At 46.7% G+C, this 27,778-nt stretch overlaps 2 long non-coding RNA genes across 3 annotated transcripts; both read right to left on the reverse strand.

The window, feature by feature from the left end:
- Positions 1-2,802: 2,802 nt before the first annotated feature.
- Positions 2,803-6,473, reverse strand: LOC129382583 (uncharacterized). The gene is made up of 3 exons (XR_008610633.2): positions 5,009-6,473; positions 4,179-4,391; positions 2,803-3,026 (listed from the first exon to the last, which is right to left on the reverse strand). It is a non-coding gene; the product is annotated as an uncharacterized lncRNA (long non-coding RNA).
- Positions 6,474-12,924: 6,451 nt separating this feature from the next.
- On the reverse strand, positions 12,925-27,335 carry LOC129382688 (uncharacterized). Of its 2 annotated transcripts, XR_008610733.1 has the most exons (3): positions 27,252-27,335; positions 14,900-14,959; positions 12,925-13,173 (listed from the first exon to the last, which is right to left on the reverse strand). It is a non-coding gene; the product is annotated as an uncharacterized lncRNA (long non-coding RNA). The 2 variants fall into 2 exon arrangements; XR_008610732.1 differs by lacking the exon at positions 27,252-27,335 and having other exon boundaries at positions 14,900-16,458.
- Positions 27,336-27,778: the final 443 nt, after the last annotated feature.

Below are 27,778 nucleotides of genomic sequence, written 5' to 3' on the forward strand. Positions count from 1 at the left end.
GCGCTGTTCAACCAGGAAGCGGCAGGGGTGCCCTTTGTCCCCGCTGCTGTTTATGAGTACATGGTGAGGATGGAGAGGGCGCTACAAGGAAGTAATATCGGGTTTAATCTCTCATACAAACAGGCGGGTACAGTAATAGAGCAGCAACTTCCAGGTTTATTTTATGCGGACAACATTGCGCTGCTAGCTAACAAGCAAAGTGATTTGCAACGTCTGGCTAATATCTGTGGACAGGAAGGCAACAATTTAGGTTTGAAATTTAGTGTTAAAAAATCAGGTGTTATGGTATTCAATGAAAACAGTGAACAGACAGTGGAGATACAGGGCCAAGAAATACCTCGGGTACCAGAATATAAATACCTTGGTATATGAGTAAACGAAGGCAATGGATATATGGAAACACAGGAAAAACCCATAACAGTAAAGGGAAAGAGAAATACAGCCATAATGAAGCACAGAGCGCTATGGGGATACAATAGGTACGAGGTCCTCCGAGGTATGTGGAAAGGTGTAATGGTTCCAGGGCTTACTTTTGGAAATGCGGTTGTTTGCTATAAATCAGGGGTACAATCAGGACTCGACGGGAACCAAAGGTCAGTGGGTCGCCTCGCATTGGGCGCTCACGGGAAGACTACAAATGAAGCTGTGCAGGGTGATATGGGCTGGACTAGTTTTCAAGTGAGGGAAGCTCACAGTAAAATTGAGTATGAAGAACGGCTGAGGAATATGGAAGAAAGTGATGGGCTGGGAGAGTGTTCAGGTATCTGTACAGGAAAAACATTGATTCACAGTGGAGGAAAAGAACTAGCAAGCTTACCAGCAAGTATGGGGCCTGTAGGGTGGGCAACACAGCAACAAAGAAGGTCAAGCGGAAAGTCAGAGAGGCTGAAATAATCTCGTGGGTGGCGGCAATGAAAAAGAAACCTGCCATGAGTAACTACTTAAGAGGAAAAAACGAAATCAGAAAAGAAACCATTTATGATAACTCAAAGGGAAGCTCATTACTTTTCGAAGCGAGATCGGGATGCCTTATAACACGCACCTATAAAGCGACATATAAGAAGGAAGAAGAAGCATGTGCTTGCTGCGGTAAAGCTAGGGAAACTACGGAGCATGTTTTATTAGAATGTGAAGACGTCTACCCAGCGGTCGATTTAGGCACCACTGGCCTCCTTGAAGCCCTTGGGTTCAGAGGGAGCAGTGGTAAAGCAAACATGTCCGCAATGGACATTAGTAAGAGGCGACTGGAAGATTGGTGGAAGAAAAGGCTGCCTAGGCTGTCGCGTAGCTAGTGCCTTCAATGGCCAGGAGACCAAAGAGCCTCTACTGACGCCCATACAAACAAGCCACGAGTGACTTTATTGGCGAAAGAAAACTAGTGCACCTTCTCGTACAAGAGCAGAAATAAAATTTGCATTTCGAGATGCGCTGAGCTCACTTTCGTCGTCGCACATGACGGTCTGGTAACGAGTGACAATCAGCAGCGGAAGCAAACTGGACAGTGCCCCACTTGTTTGCATCGACAGTCGCCGTAACTTGCACTGCGAAGCAATCGAGTGACGAAGGCATCTGCTGTTACAGCCAACAGAACGACAAGGACTACCCGGCATTTTAACGTTACCTCCTTTCCAAGCTGCACGTTTATTTTCGTTCTTTCGCATGCCGCTAATGTGTAACTCACACTTGGTGCCCCACATTCTCAATATGGGCAAGGTCGGTTTTGTGGGCATCACCATTTTGCAGCCACTTTTGCAGGCCTTTCCACCAATGTGGCTATCAAAATCATACACTTCGGATCATGTAATCACGTATGCTGGTCTCTGTTCACGCCACATCACGGCCGATAAAGGCCCACAAGCATAATATGGCCACGGCTGCAGCAGGAAAGGTCGAACGGGGAGCACCAATTACGGTGTGTGTAAATTGAGAGTCAATGTCGTTGTGTGGACTGCAGGAGCAGATGGTTACCTCCTGAGACTGTCGCCCAATGCAGCTGACCAGGTCGCCACATCCAAGAAACAGCATGGTGGCCATGATCAAATGAGACTGCATTCAATCACCGAATAAGGTTCAGACAATACACTGTACATTGGCTAAGATCGACATGACAACAGTGAGCATTCACGCACTACGGTTGGCTTACAGCACATTCAGCTGTCCGACTTCCCGCACAGTGCTTGCCTTCGTTGCACATGGCGGTCTAGTAACGAGTGACAACCAGCACCGCAAGCAGATTGGACAGTGTCCCACCTGTTTGCATCGACAGTCGCTGTAAGTAGCATTGCAAATCAATTGGGTGATGCACGCATCTGCTGCCATAGCCAACACAGTGACGTGAACTACCCGGCATTTTAGCATCTTATCTTATCTTTCAACCTTATCTTTCAAACCTTATCTTTCAACCGCCGCCGCTTTCCACTTGTTTTTTCATATGCGATTAACAGCGTTCCTGTCGAAGCAGTTCAATCGTTTAGGTATCTGGGAGTCACTTTCTGCCATGACCTTTCTTGGGCTTTGCACGTCACTAACGTCATATCATCTGCAAATAAAACACTTGGATTTTTGCGACGTCATCTACATAAGGCAACTAAGAACGTCAAATTGTTAGCTTATAAAACTCTCGTGCCAACAAAATTGGAATATGCTTCACCAATTTGGAACCCGCGACAACCTTATATTCAAGACGCCCTTGAGTCACTTCAAAACCGTGCCACTAGATTCATTCATCGTTCCTATTCTTATGATGTGAGTGTGTCTTCACTAAAATTAGAATCTAGTTTACCCCTTCTCTCATGTCGCCGCCGTATCGCCAGTCTTTCTTTATTCTATAAACTTTTTCATAGCTCGATGGGTATCCCGCCATACATTGTTCCACCAACACGCATATCTAGTCGCACTGGTCATCCTCTTCAAGTCGCGCGCCCACGTGCACGCACTGTTACCTTTTCTGCGTCATTTTTTCCTCGTACAGCTGCTGACTGGAATGGCCTTCCGGGCGACACCGCTGCCATCCCTTGTCGGTCCACCTTCATAGAAAGCGTCACCAATCACCTTTCACCATAGATTAACACATGGTTTCTGCTTATTTCTGTGTAACCCACCCCTTATGTAATACCCCGTTACGGGGCCTTTAAGGAATAAGAATGAAAATGAAAATGAAAATTACCTCCTTTCCATCCTGCAGGTTTCTTTTTGTTCTTTTGGTGGCCGCTAATGTTCGCTCACACTTGGTGCCCTACCTGCTCTCAGTATGGACATGGTCTGTTTTGTGGGAATCACCATTTTGCAGGCACTTTTGCAGGCCTTTCCACCCATGTGGATATCAACTTCACACATTTCAGACCATGTAATCAAGTATGATAGTCTCCTTTGACGCCAAATCATGGCCGAGGAAGGCCACAAGCAAAATTTGCACACGGCAGCAGCAGGAAAGGATGAAACTGGGAGCACCAATCACGGTGCGTGTAAATTCGGAGTCTATGTCGCTGAGGGGACTGCAGGGGCAGGTGCTTGCCTCGAGAGACTGTTTCCCAATGCAACTGACTAGGCTCCCACATACGAGGAACGTAACACGGTGACGAGTACCAAGTCGCACAGCAGCGAAACCAGATTCCGCAATCAATCACTTCAATGTAGCTCGCGAAAAAACACGGGATGTCGAGCAAGAATAGCAATCCTGAACGAGACTAGGAATTAAATGTGGGAATGAGAAAGCTTGCATTCTAGAAAGAATCCACTCTATCTTGCATGCACTGAAAGCCAAGAACATTAGGAAAAGTTAAATGCTGCATAGCACACGGTGCAAAGGCTAATGCAAGACACACGCCAATGTCGCAGCAGCTATTTCAGGAGAGGAATTGCACATGGCAGCGTACACTAGAAAGAACTGCTACAGATATTTTATACTACTAGACAGTGACTAGTATTAAGTACGAGCAAAGAATCGGTTGATCTTTAATGCTTGGATGAGGAAGAGGAGTGATCTCTTGCAAGAATGTGGAATGAAAAAGATTGCATTCATTGAAAAAAGGTTATACTTGGCACAAACGGTATTTGAGAAGGCCAGGAAACTCATCAAGGAAGGGCAAGCTGACGGAACTGTTTTGGCCAGCGTCGTCTGTGCTTCTTCATAGGTTGCAGGTACATCTGAAGACACATAATTTTTGTTGTTGAGGTACCTGGATGACTCTGGCAATATCCGTGCTGGTGGAATGATGGCGGAGGCTCTTTTCACTCTTGACACAGTCGTCCGTAAACTTGATATCTCATCCAAATAATTCTGGAATGGCTTCTTTGTTCGTGGTGTAAAGCCTTGCGAATTCGGCTCCAGCCTATTCCTGTTGGTGTAGATGGGGGCTCCTGTGATGACGAAGATGTGCATGGCTCAGACTCTGTTGGGGCAGGACAGTAACACATGAGATACAGCAATATCCAAATTCATGTAGTGTTTTCTTTTATGTTCGAACCAATTATGCTGAACTGTAAATATGAACAAACGTTCATATCATCTGCTACAAACAAATGACATATCGTAAGAAGCCAACAACACTGATACCAAGGACAACATATGGAAATTACTTGTGCTTAGTAAATGAAATAAAGAAGCGATAAATTAATGGAAAGGAAAGCGGATGAAAAAACAACTTGCCGCAGGTGAGGAACGATCCCACAACCTTCCCACGGTGTCAGTGTTTGTTGGCTTCTTATGATATGACTAATAAAAATCGGGCCTCTGTGTTATTTATTTATTTATTTAAGATACTTTCAAGGCGCGAAGGCATTACAGAAAGGAGCGGTCGAACATAACAAAAAGTTGTGCAAGATACAAAGACGTATTCAACGTGGCGTTTCATGAATGCTGGTTTTGAAGGTATCGGTATCCAGGATGGCTGCAACGGATGGCTGCAACCCGCTTCTCGTTTATTAAACAAAAGACATGTGTCTCAAGACTAGCAAACCAATACAGCATATATCAAGAATATTTATTTCTGAACCAGGTGTTGTTTACCTTGTAGTAGCAGCCAAAGTCCACACATTGACCTTGTTGTAGCAGGCAGCAGCGTCTTTTTAGTGCAAGGAGTGTGTTGCTTTATACTGGCTCCGTCCTCATTACTGCATGTCTGGAACAGAAATTTTGGCTGCATCAGAAATGGAATAAGCACAATTGTGCAATATGAAATGCGAGAAGGTGTGACTACAGAACACATGCAGATGTACACTGTTTGTTCTAGGCTGCTTAAGCAGCATGGTACATAAATATTGCTACTCTCCATCAAATTGATGTCTAACTACAATGCATGTCAACAGCATAAGAATTATTAAGATCACAAATGAGAACATTTGTGCGCTCATTTATACACTAGAAGAGATCACACTGCTGGATTCACAAGCAAACGCACGAAAGACGTGAATCTATTAGAAATGATGCATTCTTTTTCTGCAAGAACCTGATGCACCGCTTTGCTACTGCAAAAATAAATGTCCTCAGGTAGACCAAACTGAATACCAAGGACATTTGGAAACAACAGGTACGAAATATGGGTGAATTATCATGCGTGCAACTGTTTAATACATTAAACTCAGTACTTTAGCTTCAGTTTATCAAAGAGTTATTCGGTTCTGTGGATGAAAGAACTTGCAGGCGCATTTGAAAAAAAAAATATATTGTCGCGAAGCACTTTGAGCAGAAAGCGTTCGCGACTAGAACGCTGAAGCAGCGAGAGGTAGTGTAGCCGACCGAGCACCGAAACAAGGTTGTTCTTTCTCGTCGTCGCTGTCTCTCTCCTAGCCACAGCCCCACTGCTCCTTATTTTACAGTACAGTTATCTCCCCCGCGGAAAAGGAAGCCGTCCCGGCGACCTACGGGTAGGACAGCACAGGCGGATCATAGTAGGGCTTGAGACGCTGGGCATGCACAATTTCGCGTCCACGACGGCGATGATCCAAAGGTAGCTCGAGGGGTTCCACAATATAGTTGACTGGAGACGTTTGGTTGATCACGCGGTATGGGCCTTGGTACTTCGACGCGAGTTTCGGTGACAGTCCGGTGGTAGAGGCTGGAACCCAAAGCCACACTAGCGAGCCAGGAGCATACGATACAGGAGCATTGGAACTTTCGCGATGGTGCTTCTGGCGTTGCTGGTCTTCTGACGTAAATATACGGGAAAGCTTGCGACACTCTTCTGCGTGTGCAGCAGCTTCGGATAGGGTAGTCGTTTCCGTGGAGTCAGGGCGGTACGGAAGGATAGTATCCATTGTGGAAAAAGGTTCGCGTCCGTACAGGAGAAAGAAGGGCGAAAATCCCGTGGTAGTCTGCGTGGCGGTGTTGTAAGCGTAGGTCAGGAAAGGTAGAACATGGTCCCATTTGGTTTGGTCGGATGCAACGTACATGGCCAGCATGTCACCAAGAGTGCGATTAAAGCGCTCGGTCATGCCATTAGTCTGCGGATGATACGCAGTAGTGGTGCGATGAATGATGCGGCATTCCTTGAGGAGAGCCTCGATGACGTCGGAGAGGAAGACGCGGCCTCTGTCACTGAGTAGTTCCCTGGGAGCTCCGTGGCGAAGGATGATGTGGCGCAGGAGGAACCAGGCGACGTCACGTGCAGAAGCGCTGGACAAAGGGGAGGTTTCCGCATAGCGCGTAAGATGGTCGATGGCCACGATTACCCAGCGATTGCCATCTGATGTGGTTGGCAGAGGTCCATAAATGTCGATGCCTACTCGATCAAAAGCACGTGCTGGGCAGGGCAAAGGCTGCAATGGCGCGGTTGAACGACGAGGGGGATCTTTACGGCGTTGGCAAACCAGACAGGAGCGGACATAATGATGGATGAATCGATACATCCCCCGCCAGTAGTAACGAAGGCGTAGACGCGCGTATGTCTTCAGTACCCCTGCATGCGCGCACTGGGGATCGTCGTGGAACGCTGCGCAAATATCCGAACGCAGGTGTCGCGGGATGACAAGCAACCATTTGCGGCCGCCCGGGAGGTAGTTGCGACGGTACAAGAGCCCGTCGCGAATGGAGAAGTGATGTGCTTGGCGACGTAATGCGCGATTGGTAGTGGGTGTCGATGGGCTGGACAAAAAACGCAGCACGGACACAATCCATGGGTCTTTCTTCTGCTCCAGAAGAATGTCCGTGGCAGCAAGGGAAGACTCGGACAATGAAGCCTTCGGGAAGCTAGCCTCGTCTGTTAGCGGCGAACGAGACAAGGCATCCGCATCCGTATGTTTTCGGCCAGAACGGTACAGCACGCGAATGTCGTACTCCTGCAGTCGAAGGGCCCATCGAGCAAGACGACCGGACGGTTCTTTTAAGGACGACAGCCAGCACAGCGAATGGTGATCAATTATGACGTCAAACGGGCGGCCATAAAGATACGGACGGAATTTGGTTATGGCCCAAATTATAGCCAGGCATTCCTTTTCTGTGACAGAATAGTTTGATTCAGGTTTAGTGAGTGCACGACTGGCGAAGGCAACGACGTACTCATCGAAGCCAGCCTTTCTCTGAGCGAGAACGGCCCCAAGGCCAACGCCACTGGCATCCGTGTGTATTTCAGTTGGAGCACTTGGGTCGAAATGGCGCAGGATTGGTGGTGACGTCAAGAGACGACGCAGCTTCGTGAAGGCGGCATCGCAATCCGGTGACCAGGTTGAAAGGTTGTGGCCACCATGAAGAAGCTGCGTAAAGGTGCTATTATAGAGGCAAAATTGTGGATGAAACGGCGAAAGTATGACGCTAATCCAATGAAGCTGCGCAGTTGTTTCAAAGTCGTTGGTCGGGGAAACTGGGCAACAGCTTGTAGTTTCGCCGGATCAGGGAGTACACCTTCTTTCGACACGACATGGCCGAGGATGACCAGCTGGCGGGCAGCGAAGTGACACTTCTTCAAGTTAAGCTGGAGGCCAGCATCGGCGATGCACTTTAGGACGCGTTCAAGTCGAAGTAAGTGGGAAGGAAAGTCCGGTGAAAAGATAACGATGTCGTCCAGATAACATAGGCATATCTGCCATTTGAGGCCGCGCAAGATGTTGTCCATCATTCTTTCAAATGTGGCAGGCGCATTACACAGGCCAAATGGCATCACGGTGAATTCAACTAAACCGTCAGGTGTGATGAAGGCCGTTTTCGGACGGTCTGACTCAGCCACTGGCACTTGCCAGTACCCGGATCGTAAGTCTAAGGATGAGTAGAATTCAGCGCCTTGGAGGCAGTCTAGCGCGTCGTCAATACGGGGTAGCGGATAAACGTGCTTGCGTGTGATCTTATTAAGTCGCCGGTAGTCCACGCAAAAGCGAATTGTGCCATCTTTCTTTTTTACCAGCACTACAGGAGAAGCCCAGGGACTGTGCGAAGGTTGTATGACACCGCGTTCGAGCATGTCTGCAACTTGCTCAGCGATCACGCTACGCTCTGTGGCGGATACACGATACGGCCTGTGGCGTAAAGGCGCATGGTTGCCGGTGTCGATGTGATGGACAACAGTAGAAGTGCGGCCTAAGCGAGATTGTTGTAGGTCGAATGACGTGCGAAAGCGGTCTAGAAGATGGACGATCTGGGCGTGCTGCGCTGGAGTGAGGTTGGGATCAATACTCTAGTAAAATGTTGGGTCACACGGCGGCGTGGGAGGAGAAACTTGAAGGCCCAGAGTGTCAACCGGAGGAGAAGCCGGGTCGTCAGGCACATAGTAAAGGAAACTTGCTTCGATTCCGTCGGCATAACCAAGACACTCATTGTGGAGCAGCCTAGCAGGGCAAGGAAACAGGTTTGATACATAAAGTGCGCTCGAACCTTGTCGTATGGCAAGAAGGGCAAAATGAAGCAAGAAAGGATGGCGGCGAGTAACAAGCTTAGACGGCGTGAAAAAAACTGTGGAGTCGGAAAACTCAACGCAGGAAACGGGTACAAGTGCGGCAGAGTATGGAGGAATTTCGGTGTCGGCGGTGACGAACACACGACCGGAAGTGTCATCAGTATCTTCAAAAACGTTGGTGCCGAATGGCGACAGCGCGAGTTCAGCACGGGCACAATCTATAACGGCATGATGAGAGGACAGAAAGTCCCATCCTAAAATCATGGCATGGGAGCAGCGAGGCAGAACAACGAACTCAATATGGTATAAAGCGCCGCTTATAACAACACGCACGGTACACTTCCCTAAGGGTTCAATCGGCGCAGCGCTTGCTGTACGTAATGAAATGGCTGAGTAAGTCGTCGCTACTTTTCTAAGGGTAAGACGAAGCTGGTTCGAAATCACTGATATTGCTGCTCCCGTGTCTACAAGCGCATGAACGGCAATGTCTTCTGCATAAACTTCAAGGACATTCGCAGGAAATAAATGAGGTCTTGACGAGTTCGCTAAGATCGCAGTTCTTGCGTCCGGAACTGCGGTCCTTAGTTTTCCTCTCGGATAGCTTCAGGACGACGGATAAGCGGCGACAGAGAACGCCGACGGGGAGACGGAGACCGACGGGTATTGAAGGGTCGGGAAAGAGGAGACGAGGCTTCGAAGGGCTGAGCGGCAGTAGCAGAACGGGACGGAGAGTCGAAACCGTTACTTTGTGCCCTCGGAGAATCCGAAGGATACCATCCACGCCGACGGCAAAGCCGTGCTACATGCCCAGGTAGGCCGCACGAATAACAGATAGGCCGATTGTCATGGGTGCGCCATGGATTGAGAACAGCGGGCGGAGACTGTTGGAAATATTGGCGAGGTGGGCGCACGGGCTGCTGTGGCGACCAGTAGCTGCTTGGGGGGGCAGGAGAATATGTTGCAGCTGCTTGCGGAGGTGAGGGAAAGGCGCTGGTAAGTCTGGATTGATTACCTGCAGAAGGAGGCCTTGGATTAGCGACAACGGCAGCGTACGTAAGTGGCACAGGCGTAGGAGGCGGTTGATGAGCAAGTGGTACTGCGTTAGCGACTTGTTCTTGTATCATGTGACGGAGATCTGGAGACAAGGCCGGCTCTGAGGCTGGAGCGACTGGCAGAAGAGAGAGTTAGCGCGCCACTACTTCTCGTACAAATTGCTTGATTCTGTCAAAAATTTCTGGACTGCAAGGAGTAGAGGTGACACCATCACTCAGAGCTGAAAGCGCGACGTCCGGAGCGAGTGCTTGGCGCGTAGAAAGCCGTTGTTTGCGCAGCTCCTCATAGCTCTGGCAAAGCGTTATGATGTCGTTGACTGTCTGAGGATTCCTTGCCAAGAGCATTTGGAAGGCGTCATCTTCTATGCCTTTCAAGATGTTCTTGACCTTGGCATCTTCGGTCATATCTGGGTGTATACGCCGGCAGATGTCAACTACATCTTCAATGTAGCTCGTAAAGGTTTCGCCCTTTTGTTGGGCACGACAGCGAAGATGTTGTTCAGCCCGAAGTTTGCGCACAGCAGGGCGACCGAATACTTCCTGAAGTGCCGTTCGGAATGCTGACCAGGTGGAAAAGTCAGCCTCATGGTTGCGGAACCAAAGAAGGGCGACCCCGGAAAGATAGTATGGTACGTAGCCAAGCTTGTCAGCTTCAGACCATTTGTTGTGTGCACTCACTCGGTTGTATGATGACAGCCAGTCCTCTACGTCATGATCGTCAGTGCCATTGAATATGGGAGGATCCCGTTGGCGTAGCGCACCAGGACAGACGACTGGAGGCGGTGCCATGGGTGGCGCGGTAGTACTAGTCTCCTCAGGCATGGGGGATGTGAGAGGGATCGTCCGGCTTCGGAGTTCCAGGTTTGCAATAAGTCCAGCACCTTCCACCAAATGTCGCGAAGCACTTTGAGCAGAAAGCGTTCGCGACTAGAACGCTGAAGCAGCGAGAGGTAGTGTAGCCGACCGAGCACCGAAACAAGGTTGTTCTTTCTCGTCGTCGCTGTCTCTCTCCTAGCCACAGCCCCACTGCTCCTTATTTTACAGTACAACATATATATATATTTATAAGGCTACTCAGTCACCAATCACTACTCCTACCAGTCACTACTCCAATGCTATTCACAGCGTGTTTACAGGAGGTATTCAGAGACCTGGATTGGGAAGAATTGGGGATAAAAATTAATGGAGAATACCTTAGTAACTTGCGATTCGCTGATAATATTGCCTTGCTTAGTAACTCAGGGGACCAATTGCAATGCATGCTCACTGACCTGGGGAGGCAAAGCAGAAGAGTGCGTCTAAAAATTAATCTGCAGAAAACTAAAGTAATGTTTAACAGTCTCGGAAGGGAACAGCAATATACAATAGGTAGTGAGGCACTGGAAGTGGTAAGGGAATACATCTACTTAGGACAGGTAGTGACTGCGGATCCGGATCATGAGACTGAAATAATCACAAGAGTAAGAATGGGCTGGGGCGCGTTTGGCAGGCATTCTCAGATCATGAAGAGCAGGTTGGCATTATCCCCCAAGAGAAAAGTGTATAATAGCTGTGTCTTACCAGTACTCACGTACGGGGCAGAAACCTGGAGGCTTACGAAAAGGGTTCTACTTAAATTGAGGACGACGCAACGAGCTATGGAAAGAAGAATGATAGGTGTAACATTAAGGGATAAGAAAAGAGCAGATTGAGTGAGGGAACAAACGCGCGTTAATGACATCTTAGTTGAAATCAAGAAAAAGAAATGGGCATGGGCAGGACATGTAATGAGGAGGGAAGATAACCGATGGTCATTAAGGGTTACGGACTGGATTCCAAGGGAAGGGAAGCGTTGCAGGGGGCGACAGAAAGTTAGGTGGGCAGATGAGATTAGGAAGTTTGGAGGGACAACATGGCCACAATTAGCACATGACCGGGGTAGTTGGAGAAGTATGGGAGAGGCCTTTGCCCTGCAGTGGGCGTAACCAGGCTGATGATGATGATGATGATGATGATGACTCAGTCACCCTAGGCTACGGCTACAACGAGATAAAAAATGCGACGCGCGTTCCGTTATCACTTTCTCTTTCGTGAATGTGTGCATAATGATGGCCTCGCAACTGAAACATTATTTCGGAAACAACAACGGAGGATCCCGGCAGCCCGTATGTAATGCAGCATCTAGTTCGTTAACCTGTCTCCGCCTGCAAGTTAACGAGAGCAATGTTACATAAGGATTTAGGCAGCAATATTAAACGACTCACCGGTGCTGCTCTCCTCAGTCGCAGAATACGGTTCCCGTTTCCATGCAGACGCATGGCTAGAGTGTCTACGCATGGCTCACGACCGAAACGTAGCTTTCGGGCTTACATGTCCGCTTGCAAACACGTCACTTCACCCCAAGTTAAATTATGCGAGACGTCGAAGCGCAAGAAACTAGGTTTAGCAACAAAGAAGTAACCAGTCTAAGTGTACGAACGAATCAATTTGTGCCGCCGTGCACTCGAAAATACCGGTGAAAATTTTAAACCCATGCCAGAGGTCACGCGGAAGATCGATGATGCTGAACGCAATTTGCGTTTATAATAACAAAATATTATAAACTTACTAATAAAGAGTACAATATCTAATTATCAATGATAATATTGTACTCTGTATTATGTAATACACATGCTTCGGTCATTGCAGGAAAAAGTATGCGAGAAAAAATGGATGAATGGATGTTATGAGCGTCCCGTTTGGATCAGGGCAGTGGGTTGCGTCACCAAGCTCTTGCAATTATACTGCTTTTACATCTTTTAGACATCAGATAGCTGCTTCTGTGTTTCGAGGGAAGGAGTACAAAATGGCGAGTCCAAATTTGAACGTTGAACATATAACAAATGTCCTTGCCACGTGCTTGCACAGCATCACGCAGAAATAATGGCCAGCTCTTCGCCACACCATTCATTAGTGAATTCCCTGCACATTGCATGTTACCGGAACTGAAATATAAATAATAATATGCTGTTATTTTCTTTCATACACTGTACAATGAATTTTTCATGCAAAAAGAGGATTGCAAGTGAAAATGCAGCAGGACATGTACTTCTCACCATGTCACATAGCCATACTTTATTATCTAATAAATGAGAAAAGATGCAGAAGGTGTAATTAAAAGGAGTGACAAATAGCAGCAAAGGTGATCATGGATAAATCTTGTAGATGATTGCCGCCGCTGCCAGAGCAGGCCAGCCTTCGTAGGAGAGCACTGGCTGCCCACAAAATCTTGCTGTCCCAGGCCACGCGTGAAGGTTCTTGTAGACATAGGCAAGCAATACCTGCACAGAAGAGGGAAAAAAAGGCGAGGGAGGAATTAGGAATGCTCAAATTGAAACATTAATTAGCAATATGTCCTGAGAAGTATGGCTCACGTTAAAATAAATTTATACCCTTCTCTCTCTTAAATTACGGGTATGTTAAGGTAGGTATGTGATGATGTTTAAGATTACTAGTATATTTCCTCGCATATAGTTATTAAATTGCAGAGCAGAATCAGACAAAGTCAGCCTTCAAAATAATATATGGTGTTTTGTCGCTAAAAAGGCACTTATCAACTTGTCAAACACGTCTGGGAAGCTTTCTGCAAAATATAATCACTTTAAAACAGTAATCCACTCTGAAAGTAAACGATATACTAACTTAATTAAAAAGGTAAATAGCGTTTTATATTGTTAAAGCAAAAGCAAGTTTGACATTTTGCACTGTCTAGATGTTGCCTTTTTTTTTCAAACTTGAACATGACACAGTACAGGGTAAGCAGGTAGCACGCAAAGGAGGACTGGTGATGAAGTAGTGTCCTAAAGCAACACTTCTAGGCTGGATCAATCATTTTTGTTGATATATCTTCATGTGACCCTAATTGGCTTAGGGAAATACCTCACAACAATGACGCATCACCTTGGATGATACGTCATAAAATTTGGCAGTATTTCATGATGTGATGAAATGATAACATTGCCCACTGTCTTGGAAGTGTTAACATGTTTGTTGTGCATGAAAGTGCAAAGTGATTTGTATAGGCAGCAAATTCATAAGGGCATCTACAACCTCAGGTAATTCTGAGCATCTACGTTGACTCGAAATTGAGAAGCCACTGCACACGAAAAGATGTATTCAAGTAATGGTCCATGTTGAATAATTACCCACCAAGTGAAAGGTCAAATAAATTGCTAAGTTCTGTTAACACCTCCGATGATATTATTGAAATAGACGATAAAAACAGCACAGGTAAAGTTATAGTTATGACAAAATTTTAAAAGCACCTCTGCAAACTGCTGGCACTCTCAGCGTCATGCCTGTTCTACACGCACATATGTTGCAGCACAATCTATATCTCGGACGCAGGTGTCTCCACACATCATTGTGTGATCTCACAATAAGGTTAAAAAACAGTCTGCACAATCTACCTGATGTGATTCATTTGGCAAGCGCCAGCCAAATGCTGATGGTGGTAGAGCCAAATTGAAGTTTGTTCTTGTATGGAAGCATCGGCCCATGTTTTATCAATTGTAGCGGCAAAGCATACGTTTTACAGCACACATAAATCTTAAATTAGACTGATTGCTAATGCTGTACAGTAAATTGCTGTAAAGAAAATAAATCACACAGAAAGCATTCAGAATACAGAACTAATCACATACTGGCTTGAGTACATTTGTGCATTAAGGAAGCAAGGTGAAATGTACCCTGCTGTAGGAAATTTTTAATCATACATGGAATACCGGTAAATGACGACACAACAGAGTTAACTTGTGAGTTCTTACATAACACTGACTACATATAGTTAAATTTTGTGAGGTTTAGAGAAACTAATTAATAGTAGAACCGTGTATGTACACTGTTACTGAGAAATTGGTTATAATAGTGGCGGCTTACGTGGGACCAGTGCAAAAACATGTCCGTTTGTGAGACACCAACTAGCTATTTTACCACGAAGCACTCTCTGGCCTTCAGCCATACACAAAGCACTGGGAGGACCAGACAGGGTACAGTACATTGGCTTACACTGATCATGAGGTCCCGTCATTCAGCTAGCGCCAAGGGACAAGAAGGATGTCGAGCCGTCTATGGAGGGAAAGGAACAAAATAAGAGAGCACCAAGTCAGTTGAAAGACAGATTTGCAATTACAAATGAGATGGCCCGCAGTCATTCATTAATAAATTCCAAGCAGTCGTGATTGCAATCCCAGATGAAGCACCTACTAGGCCAATGGTTTTGCTGCTTATTTAAAACAAGACAGCAGCGAAACTTTTACATCAGCAGCCGACTGCATTTGGAATTGCATAGACGAAGTAAACGTTGCAGTTATATTATTGTTTTGCTAGAAAGTGGGAATCCTGCAAGCTGCATAGGCACTGACACGCGCGCACGCAACGCTGTAACCCATGCAAGAACAAAAGGACACAAAATAAGGCGAGTTCACTCTGGGTCACGATTAGAGCCAGCGCGTCCCCTCCGAATGCACTCCCTTCGTTTGGTTCGTGCTACGTTAACTACAAAGACTAACAAGCAGAACCCTCGTGTAAACGTAAAGATGACAAAAACCCTCAGGACAGAAGGGCCCATCCATCCAGAATTGTCGCAGGTAACACCTAAAAATATTCACATTGTTGACAAAAAAAAAAAAAAAACGAAGTGCAAGTTATTTCATTTACTGGAAAAAGTTTTCCGAACGTGCGACGTACAAAGACGCACCGAGAAAAACGAAGGCGGCAAACGCAGATCCCGCCATTCTGGTAGTAAGCCGTCGGCGAAAACACGCAATACAGCCGATGTCACGAAGCACTGATGAAAAACACACGTCAAATGCATCAGCACAGCTAAATGACTCCAGTTAATATCCAGTATAAATGTACAGAACGCATTAGAATGACGCACAACTGGCATAACGAACCCACGACCTGGTGGGCGGCCGTGGCCGTTTTTTCAAACGTCCTGCCTCCCAGTGTTTCCACCACGGAATAAGATGCCTGACAAATTTCGAGCGTGTCTACTTGACTGCCGCCGAAGTATCGCAGCGCGGTGGCTCTGTGAAACCGCTGTGGTCACTGCGACACCGGCGTTTCGCTCCTGCTGCTGCTGCTTCTTCGTGATTCGGGAGAAGGAAAGTGCGTTTAATTCTGTCGCCCATATGGGAGCACGGCGCAGCGTATTGGGGATGGGGGCCAGGGATGAAAGATGATGGGATAGAGGGGGAGAAGGAGAGTAGGTGTCAGGCAGCATGTGTCAGCATCATCCGGAGGCGATGGCCGGCGAGCGAGGCAGAGGCTCATGGGAGGCCGAAGTCTAGTGGCGGTCTAGGAGCCCGTTTGTGTACACATATTCAAGCAGGCTTGCCTGTGGTGGAAGGTGGTAGCGGGCCGGGAAGAGCAGGTGTGTTTCTGAGGTAGCCGGGAGTCCATACCGTCGGTAGGTGGCAGAGACTTGGGCGCGCTCCTGGGCTAATGTAGGACAGATGCACAGTAGGTGCTCGAGGGTCTCAGCGTCACCGCAGCTTCTACAGGCCGGCGAGGCGATGCGTCCCTTGGCATGAAGTCTGGCCGCCGTCGACACGGAGCCCGTGCGCAGACGCAGGACTGTAGAACGGTCCCGTCGCGAGAGAGCGTTCTCAGGGAGGAGTTTTGGGGCTCGGTTGGTAGCTACCCGGATGGCTGGAAGTGAGCAGCTGTTTTAGTCGCTGGCTCCTGCTGCTGTCAGTACGTGCTACGTGAGCATAGAAAATGGTTTCCAAGCGTCGTGTGCCCGCGCCGATGGAAAACAATAACACGCGCTTGATTGATCAAGTTCTAGCGCGAAATTATTGAACATTAAAGCCAACTTTATATGTTGCTTCCTACGAGTTCGATTTGTCTCTGGCGACTTTTATTCGTTTACGCCGACGGCCAACGGTAACCGCACTTTTAGCACGCCGTTTGGCATTTTATGCACTTTCAGACAGACAGACCTAAACAAGTTCTTGTGTTAGAAGTTCTGAATGTGTTTACCAAAATAGATTCCGGTGACACCAGTAGTGGGTTTTACCGCAGATAGAATATATACTAGCGTGTTCCAGGTGCTGAGGTTATGGTTAGAAGAATTTCTATTTTCAGTCTTATCATAGACCAAGACGTAAATGACCGTTTGTAGCCGTTTCAATAGGTTTTTAAGAGGTTCTGTGTTTCGTGGGTTTCTCTCTTTCCCAACTACATATCCAATTTTCAAAATGATGCGTTTATGGTCAATCCCTATGCTGCTATGCCCTTCCTCATCAATGACCACTTCTCTCAACTTATGAATTCCTTCTTCCATCAGACTGTAATTAATGATGGATTGCCGGTTTCCCACTTCCCACGTGATCTGCCCTTCACACTTAGGGCCTTAGGACCTGTACAAAGGTCTAGCATAAAGTTACCGTTATTGTTGGTATAGCCATATAAATCCTGTATGTGGGCAGTCATGTCACCTAATATGATAATTGCAGCATCATTCCCGAAACCCCTAATGTCAGCGCATATGCATTCCACTAAGTCTTTACTCTTCTCTGTGCAATTATTTCCGGTCCACAAATACGTAACATCCAGCCAAGTTTTTTTCCACTCATTGTGCCTGATAACCAAAGATGATCTTGACATTTTGAATTTACTCTTTTCCATTTGGCTCCCTGATGGATGATCATTCCGACTGCCCCTCCCTTTCTTTCCGACTTAGTTGTGTTGCACCATTCCCAAACATAATTCTCAATCACTGGCGGCTCTACCGAGTCTCTAAGGTGCGTTTCTGTTACCGCACCCGTATTTGTTCTCTATTTAAGTGCTCCTCAATCCCTGCCCACTTTTCCTTTCTTCTGCCGTCCTGCAAGTTTATGTAGCCTATTGCGTGGCGAGCTCTCCTTCTTCTTTTCCTCATTTTTCTGTTATTGACAGTGGTGCCATATTGAGGTTCCCTTAGGGGACCTACTTCATTACTACCTACTCTGGCCTCCTGAACGCGTGGGGCCTCTAAAAAAGCAACAGCGCGACCAGCAAGTCGCCAGTCCACTTCTGGTGCAAGCCTGTAATTGAAGTGGATCCCGTCTCGTTGAAAACCACCGCACCTTCTCCCTTCCCTGTTTACTTCGACAACCTCGAAGCCGCTCTCGGCTCATTTTCCATACCGCCTCATTGGCAGCCACTACGGCTCTTTGTATGTGACTGTCAGGTACAGGCACTTCCGAGACCGTGCGCACCACGATCTGCACCTGAGGGGACAGCTTGCGCAAGTCGTCCACCCCCTTCGCCAAGCGCTGGGCTAGCCCTGTCTCTTTCCTATTTAGGACGTCATTTAGCCCACCTGCTACTATAACAAGGTTGTGCACGTGGGCATTTTTCGCGAGCTTTGTTTTTACTCGCTCCATAACAGAACCCAGTGTCCACCCTGGAAATGTCCCTACCGCCACACTTTTATCGCCTTTCTCCCTCTCCATAATTGCTTGTGAGCACCTAGCCAGGTTAGAGTCGCCGGCGATAATCACCATTTCACTCTCTCCTACCTCTCTCAGCTTCCCTTTGTCCTTTTGCGCATAATTCGTACTGCACAAGGGGCACTGACCCCTGCGCTCCTGCTTATTGTGTGGGGGCCTCAACGTAGGTGCCGCTCTTTCCAGCTACCTCCTCCCGACGTTTCACGCATTCCACGTACTTTGCTGAAACTCCCTCTCCTGTCACGATCATTCTCGTTCACAATGGCGACCCTGTTCAGCTTTTCCTCGGCTGCTTGAAGTCCTTCTTCCACTACCTTCCGTGCATCACAGTGTGGGCCGATTGATTCGATTCCCTCTCCATTCTCATCCGTCCCCTCATCTGCCTTGAGGGACCCCCAGCACACTGCACACTTTCCCAGCTATCTTGCCATGTGTTGCACGACTTTTTCGAATGCAAATACTATAATAATGCAGAGCACGTGCCTTCTAGCAAAAACCGATAAACACAAGATCCAAATCCTTAAAATGTCGCAAAGTAATTCTCACCAATGGTTTAAAAGCAATCAATGCCGCAGAGACTTAAGGTATGAGTCGTTTTCACACGTGTTCAACCACGCGGCCACGCTCTCACTTTCCTACCAATGCACACACAGTAAAACCACTACTAGCTGTTAGTCCTGCCACTTCCAAACTACTATTTAAAGGCTATAAAGACTCAACGTCCCACCCGGGTGCACGTGCTGAAGCACGTGGAGTGAAATGGCGCTCTGACTATCCTGCAAAACCAAATGTACACCAAGCACACCCGCGCACACGAAAAAAAGAGAGGCAGGAAAAGAAGAAAAATCCTCTATTATTATTTAAAGGCTAAAAAAATCTGCAAATCAAAACAGAAGCAAGCTCAAAGCATGCACAAAAGCTTATGATTTCGTCGCCGCCACGGAGCCCTAAAAAGCACGTCCATCCGCCACGAAATCTCCAACACTATTGCGCAAAAGGATGGATGGATGGATGTTATGAGCGTCCCCTTTGGAACAGGGCGGTGGCTTGCGCCACGAAGTTCTTGCTATTATACTGCCTAATGTCCTATGCAGATTAAAAAAGAAACAAAGAAAAATCCCAATATGAACGCCCACAACCAAGTTTTCTGACGACCTATTGCGAACTTTGCTTTTGTACGTTTCCGTTTTCGGTCGTTTGCCTACTTTTCTTCTACCAATCTTCCTATCGCCACTTACTAATGTTTATTGCGAACATGTTTACTTTTCCCCTGCTCTAGCTGAACACAAGGGCTTCAAGGAGGCCAGTGGTGCCTAAATCGACCGCCGCTGGGCAGATGTCTTCACATTGTAATAAAACATGCTCCATCGTTTCCCTAGCTCTACCGCAGCAAGCACATGCTTCTTCAATTCTTATATCTTGCTTTATAGGTGCGTGTTCTTAGGCATCCTGATCTTGCTTCGAAAAGTAATGCGCTTCCCTTTGAGTTATCATAAATTGTTTTTTTCCTGATTTCGTTTTTTCCTCTAAAGTACTTACTCATGGCAGGTTTCTTTTTCATTGCGGCACCAACGAGATTATTTCAGCCTCTCTGACTTCCCGTCTCACGTTCTTTGTTGCTTTGTTGCCCACCCTACAGATCGCATACTTGCTGGTAGGCTTCCTGGTTCTTTTCTTCCACTGTGAATCAATGTTTTTCCTGTCATCATCATCATCATCAGCCTAGTTACGCCCACTGCAGGGCAAAGGCCTCTCCCATACTTCTCCAACTACCCCGGTCATGTACTAATTGTGGCCATGTTGTCCCTGCAAACGTCTTAATGTCATCTGCCCACCTAACTTTCTGCCGCCCCCTGCTACGCTTCCCTTCCCTTGGAATCCAGTCCGTAGCTCTTAGTGACCATCGGTTATCTTCCCTCCTCATTACATGTCCGGCCCATGCCCATTTCTTTTTCTTGATTTCAACTAAGATGTCGTTTACCCGCGTTTGTTGCCTCACCCAATCTGCTCTTTTCTTATCCCTTAGCGTTACACCCATCATTCTTCTTTCCATAGCTCGTTGCGTCGTCCTCAATTTCAGCAGAACCCTTTTCGTAAGCCTTCAGGTTTCTGCCCCATATGTGAGTACTGGTAACACACAGCTGTTGTACACTTTCCTTTTGAGGGATAGTGGCAACCTACTGTTCATGATTTGAGAATGCCTGCCAAACGCACCCCAACCCATTCTTATTTTTCTGGTTATTTCAGTCTCATGATCCGGATCCGTGGTCACTACCTGCCCTATGTAGATGTATTCCCTTACCACTTCCAGTGTTTCGCTACCTATCGTAAACTGCTGTTCTCTTCCGAGACTGTTAAACAGTACTTTAGTTTTCTGCAGATTAATTTTCAGACCCACCCTTCTGCTTTGCCTCTTCAGGTCAGTGAGCATGCATTGCAATTGGTCTCCTGAGTTACTAAGCAAGCTATATCATCAGCGAATCGCAACTTGCTAAGGTATTCTCCATCAACTTTTATCCCCAATTCTTCCCACTCCAGGCCTCTGAATACCTCCTGTAAACATGCTGTGAATAGCATTGGAGATATCGTATCTCCCTGTCTGACGCCTTCCTTTATAGGGATTTTGTTGCTTTCTTTGTGGAGGACTACGGTGGCTGTGGAGCCGCTGTAGATATCTTCCAGTATTTTTACATACGGCTCATCTACACCCTGATTCCGTAATGCCTCCATGACTGCTGAGGTTTCGACTGAATCAAACGCTTTCTCGTAATCAATGAGGGTTGGTTATATTCTGCTCATTTCTCTATCACTTGATTGATAGTGTGAATATGGTCTATTGTTGAGTAGCCTTTACGGAATCCTGCCTGGTCCTTTGGTTGACAGAAGTCTAAGGTGTTCCTGATTCTATTTGCGATTACCTTAGTAAATACTTTGTAGGCAACGGACAGTAAGCTGATCGGTCTATAATTTTTCAAGTCTTTGGCGTCCCCTTTCTTATGGATTAGGATTATGTTAGCGTTCTTCCAAGATTCCGGTACGCTCGAGGTTATGAGGCATTGCGTATACAGGGTGGTCAGTTTCTCTAGAACAATCTGACTACCATCCTTCAACAAATCTGCTGTTACCTGACCCTCCCCAGCTGCCTTCCCCCTTTGCATAGCTCCTAAGGCTTTCTTTACTTCTTCTGGCGTTACCTGTGGGATTTCGAATTCCTCTAGGCTATTCTCCCTTCCACTATCGTCGTGGGTGCCACTGGTACTGTATAAATCTCTATAGAACTCCTCAGCCACTTGAACTATCTCATCCATATTAGTAACGATATTGCCGGCTTTGTCTCTTAACGCACACATCTGATTCTTGCCTTCATTTTGTACCTCTTATTAAGTTTCACAACAAGACATGCCACCCTCTCGTTAATGCTATAGAATTCCTGTATGTTACCAGCTATTTCCTTATTAATCAGGAATCCGACTCCTAGTTCTCGTCTCTCCGCTAAGCCCCGGTAACACAGTACATGCCCGCTTTTTAGCACTGTATATGCTTCTTTTGTCCTCCTAACCTCACTGAGCCCTATTATATCCCATTTACTACCCTCTAATTCCTCCAATAACACTGCTAGACTCGCCTCACTAGATAGCGTTCTAACGTTAAACGTTGCCAGGTTCAGATTCCAATGGCGGCCTGTCCGGAGCCAGGTATTCTTAGTACCCTCTGCAGCGTCACAGATCTGACCGCCGCCGTGGTCAGTTGCTTCGCGGCTGCTGGGGACTAAGGGCCGGGGTTCGATTGTTGTATTCATATAGGAGGTTGTGGCCAAGTACTGCACCAGGGTGGCCAATCCTGCTCTGGTGAGAGAGTGCGTTACCGGTTCTGGTCACCGGGATCAGGCCGCACTCCAGGCCTGTTTGTGCAATTTTCTCAACACACGGATTTTTTTTTTTTTTCCGGTGGAGAATAGCGCGGCACCAGGATTTGAATCACGGTCCTCTTGCCCTGGAGACGGATACTCTACCGTCCCCGTAGGAGTTAAATTAAAAATTAATTTATGGGGTTGTACGTGACAAAACCACTTTCTGATTATGCACGCCGTAGTGGAGGACTCCGAATATTTCGACCACCTGGGGTTCTTTAACGTGCACCTAATTCTAAGTACACGGGTGTTTTCGCATTTCGCCCCCATCGAAATGCGGCCGCCGTGGTCGGGGTCCGATCCCGCGACCTCGTGCTCAGCAGTCTAACACCATAACCACTGAGCAACCACGGCGGGTCCCGCAGGAGTTGTACGCCTCATTTAACCTACAGTGGTGCCCTATTTGGTCAGTCAAGGTGGACCAATCTGAGCTCGGTTATACCGCATGGATGGCACTCGGCTAGAGAACCTGGTATTTATGACCTGCACATGTGAGTGTGAGGCCATACATATTTGAAGATATATATCTTTCTTTTTTTTTTCTTTTTTTTAGGAGGGTTCCCGTACAGTGATAAAATAAAGGAAAAGACATTAAAAGAAAGAAAAAAAGGAAAGAAAAAGGGGCGAAAAAAGAAAAGGAACATAACAGGTGATTTGAACTCGTGACCCTTCGATGTTGCCCGGAAAGATAGCTCAGTCGGTTGGTTCGTCAGGCCCCAGGCTACTTTCAGGCGCCACAGCTCCTGCTCCGAGCCTCACACTTACGTGGAAAGAGACTCACGTTGTCCGCGATAGTCGGTTTTTGCCGAGCAGTTGGAAGGCATACTTTCTAGGAAAAATGGCCGCTCAAGGAGAAGAGCGAATTCGAGCGGCTTTAGAGGCTAGGAAAACTGCCTTAAAATATTTAGACTTGAGGTAAACCTTCGTTAACAAACTATAACACTGCAATCACCACTCGAATACGACGAGAGAAATTACTGAGACGTGGAAAATTCCCTTGAAAAAAAATCTGGTTTGTGAGACAAATGCTTGTATGTATTGAACCTCTTAAAAGATGAGGGGGGGAAATATGCGCTCACCGAGAGGGCATCGTCAGCACGAGACATCCACAAGGCACCTTACAGAGATGTGGAGAGCTTCGCGGCCGGAACGAAGCCTCCCTTCTCCGCCGGCCAAGAGGGGGAAACGCGCTTTCCGATCGCTCAAGGTTGCGCGGACAAAGCATAACTCTAGCGTCTAGGAAGAGCTTAACCAGGTGCGATGGCGGCACGCATAGCGTGGGAAGCTAGCCGCCAGAATAACTATACCAAGGACTGCTGCTGATGAGGGCGAAATACCTTCGTGTAATTATAATAACCCTAATAGGACTACTTTCGAAAAAAAAAAGGAAACGGCCCAGAGGGCTATACTACGAGAGCTATGACTGATAGTTTTCTATATATATATATATATATATATATATATATATATATATATATGTATATATATATATATATATATATATTCATCTCATCTATGGGATCGCATGCGCGCGCTGTTGCTTTGTCTCTGCGCGTAGTATAGTTAAGAGAGCCAGTTTAAGGGCGGAGAAGAAGAAAGAAAAGAAAAGCAAAAACTGCAGCGCCGTGGTTTTAAAGCGCACCCGTGGTAGAGGAACGGAATGCGATATAAGCGTGCGTAGCCATGATACGCACACGACAAACTGCCTTAAAATATTTAGACTTGAGGGAAAGCTTCGATAACATACGATAGCACAGCAATCAGCACTCGAATATAATTATAACCCTAATACTAATTGGAAATATTCATCTCATCTACGGGATCTAATGCGCGCGCAGTTGCTTTGTTCTGTGTGTAGTAGTTAAGAGAGTCAGTTTAAGGGCGGAGAAGAAGGGAGGGAAGGAAAGTCTCTGAAGCAAAATTACAGCGCCGTGGTTTTAAAGCGCATCCCGTGGTAGAGAAACGGAAGGCGATATAAGCGTGCGTGGCCATGATACGCACACGACAAACTGCCTTAAAATATTTAGACTTGAGGGAAAGCTTCGTTAGCAAACGATAGCACGGCAATCAGCACTCGAATATAATTATAACCCTAATAATAATTGTAAATATTCATCTCATCTATGGAATCTAATGCGCGCGCTGTTGCTTTGTCTCTGCGTGTAGTAGTTGAGAGAGCCAGTTTAAGGGCGGAGAAGTGGGAAGGAAAGGATAGTCTCTGAAGCAAACTTGCAGCGTCGTGGTTTTAAAGCGCAACCGTGGTAGAGAAACGGAAGGCGATATAAGCGTGCGTGGCCATGATACGCACACGACAAACTGCCTTAAAATATTTAGACTTGAGGGGAAAGCTTCGTTAACAAACTATAACACGGCAATCAGCACTTTCTTCCATATTCCTCAGTCGTTCTTCATACTCAATTTTACTGGGAGCTTCCCTCAATTCAAAACTAGTCCAGCCCATGTCACCCTGCACAGCTTCATTTTTAGTCTTCCCGTGAGCGCCCAATGCGAGGTGACCCACTGACCTTTGGTTCCCATCGGGTCCTGATTGTACCCCAGATTTCAAGCAAATAACCGCATTTCCAAAAGTATGTCCTGGAACCATTGCACCTTTTCACATACCTCGGAGCACCTCGTACCTATTGTATCCCCATAGCGCACTGTGCTTCATTATGGCTGCATTGATCTTCGCCTTTTCTGTCATTGTTTTTTTCCTGTGTTTCCATATATCTATTGCCTTCGTTTATCCATATACCCCGGTATTTCTATTTTGTTACCTGAAGTATTTCTTGGCCCTTTATTGCCACTGTCTGTTCACTGTTTTCACTGAATACAATAACACCTGATTTTCTAATACTAAATTTCAACCCTAAATTCTTGCCTTCCTATCCACAGATATTAGCCAGAAGTTGCAAATAACTTTGCTTGTTAGCCAGCAACACGATGTCGTCCGCAAAAAATAAACCTGGAAGCTGCGGCTCTACTACTGTACCCGTCTGGTTGTATCAATCAATATTTATTTTCATTCTGTCAATCATACAGAAAAAAAACCACTGTGACAGAAAGCGGCTTGTCAGAACAGCTTGACTAGGTCACAGCCCCATAGAAAAATTTCGGAGCGGTAACAGCACTACGTAAACTAAATCGAAAATTGAAACTTAACAGACAGCGTAATACCATAGGGTACACACTAAGTTATGGAAATGTAAAGTTAAGACAGAAAAGTTAAAGAAGTTTTTACAGTTGCCATAAAAATAAATACAAAACAGTTTCTCAGAAAAAATGATCTGACATGCTATCAAATGGCAAATATCTAGAATAAATGCACTGAATGTACAGGAAAAAACAATATAGAAATGAACTTGTTACAAACAGTTACATACAAGCAGGTGAAACAGTTTGATACGGTTATGGATTTGATAAACGATACAAGGTTTGTAATAAAACAAGTGTTAAGCAGTAGGAATCTTAGAGCTATACATCACCGTATATAACTTGCGCATATCCTGATATGAACAATCAGGATATCCGTAGTATGAGAGATTAAACCCCAATATTACTTCCTTCTAGCGCCTTCTCCATCCTCACCATGTAAATCATAAACAACAGTGGGGATAAAGGGCACCCATGCCTTAGTCCCTTGTTATCAACTTTCTCCTCGCTCCTCATCCCTTCCCATTCAACGCAAACGGTATTTTCTAGGTAAATCTCTCAAAAGCTGCAGACAATCGTCACCTAGGCCTTTCCCTTTCAAAATATCCCGCAAAATGTTGCAGTCTACGTTGTCACACGCTCCAGTAATGTCTAAAAAGGCGGCATATAACGGTCTGCTTTCTACTCTTGATATTTGAATTCACTGAGTAAGAACAACTAAGTTGTCATCCATACGCCTACCTATTCTGAAGCCATTCTGAAGTTCTCCCAAGATTGCATTATTCTCTGCCCATGCTTGCAGCTTTAATTTGATTGTCTGCATTGCTAGCCTGTATATAACCGATGTAATGGTGATTGGTCTATAGGAGTGAATTCTATCTTTCTCCCCTTTACCTTTGTAAATTAAATTCATTCTACTTTGTCTGCAACTGTCAGGTATTCGTCTATCTTTCAAAGTTTTTTTTCGACTGTTTTTACCAGAGCTTACAGCGCTTATTACGGCGCCTCTAGCTGGAGACATTAAAACTAACCCGGGGATCCATTGAGTGCGTCTACTATGCTTGTTTTATTAGCAGCGGCGTGTGGTCGATTTTTTTCACCCTCTGTGGCCATTTGTTCAACTTGAGAGTGTGCGGGGCCTATGATACCCTGTATCGTCGCAACATGCGCCTCGACGGACCCAAGCTCCTAACTGTAATTCCGTCTCATCTTCGACAGACTTCACTTCCAGGAACAGCACCACGTTCCCACATTGGCGTCTCTCGAACCTATGACTGAATTCGGCGACGGTTTTTGCGGCCCCGTCTCAACCGCTCCCTCCGGCGCTATGTTGCCGCATGTGAGTTGTGTCAACGCCAGAAAAAGACCATCTGTGCATCCTGCTGGTTTGCTGCATCCTTTGGATATACCGGCCCACCCGTGTTCTCGCGTTGGCGTTGTTCTCAGGCCATTCTTTATATCAAATGACGGAAACAGTTGGATTGCCGTCGCTACGGACTGTACAACCCACTATGCCATTACTAGAGCTCTACCGACCAGTTGCGCTACAGACGTCCCTGACTTCTTGTTTCACGACGTTGTTTTATACTGCGGTGCACCTCGTCAAGTTCTTATCGATTGCGGGAGATATTTCTTGCCAAAGTCGTCGACGACTTACTTTGATCATGTGCTACTGAACACGGGCTTACTACCGCTTACCATCCTCAAATTAACGGTCTTACCAAATGCCTGAACCGTACATTACCTGACATGCTAGCAATGTATGTTTCCTCCGATCATCACGACTGGGACACTGTTGTACCATTTGTCACGTTCGCTTACAATTCCTCGCGTCACGACACAGGTGGCTTCTCACCCTTGTGTCTCCTCTTCGGCCGTGAGCCGACTTTGTCTTTCGAGGCTCTCCTTTCGATCAACTCGCCGACAGAGTACACTCCGGATGTCATAGCCACAGCGACCCAAGCACGTCAGATTGCCTGCATTCGCCACGCCAGAAGTGCCGTTACGACCAGCGCCATCATAACGCGGAATACGAGCCAGGTGCTCTTGTGCTGGTTTGCTCTCCAACTCGGCGCGTTGGCCTTTCGGCGAAACACCTTTCGCGATACTACGGCCCTTACAGCATCCTCGGCCAAGTGATCCCTGTCACATATCAAGTGTCTCCACTGAGTGCCACCTGGCCTCTCTCTGATATCATCCACGTCAGCCGCCTCAAACCGTACCTTTCTCGGACCTAATGAGCCGCACCAGTACGGTGCTTTTGTCGTCGGGGGTGATGTCACAGGCTGTAATGTGGGAAGAAGAGGAAATTGATGGTGGCCTTGGAGAGGACGAAGAGTTTAGGCTTTCGCTGCTCTAGGCATGTTGGCTCCGCCATTAAAA

Source organism: Dermacentor andersoni, chromosome 6 (genome assembly GCF_023375885.2).
Source record: "Dermacentor andersoni chromosome 6, qqDerAnde1_hic_scaffold, whole genome shotgun sequence".
NCBI lineage: Eukaryota > Metazoa > Arthropoda > Arachnida > Ixodida > Ixodidae > Dermacentor > Dermacentor andersoni.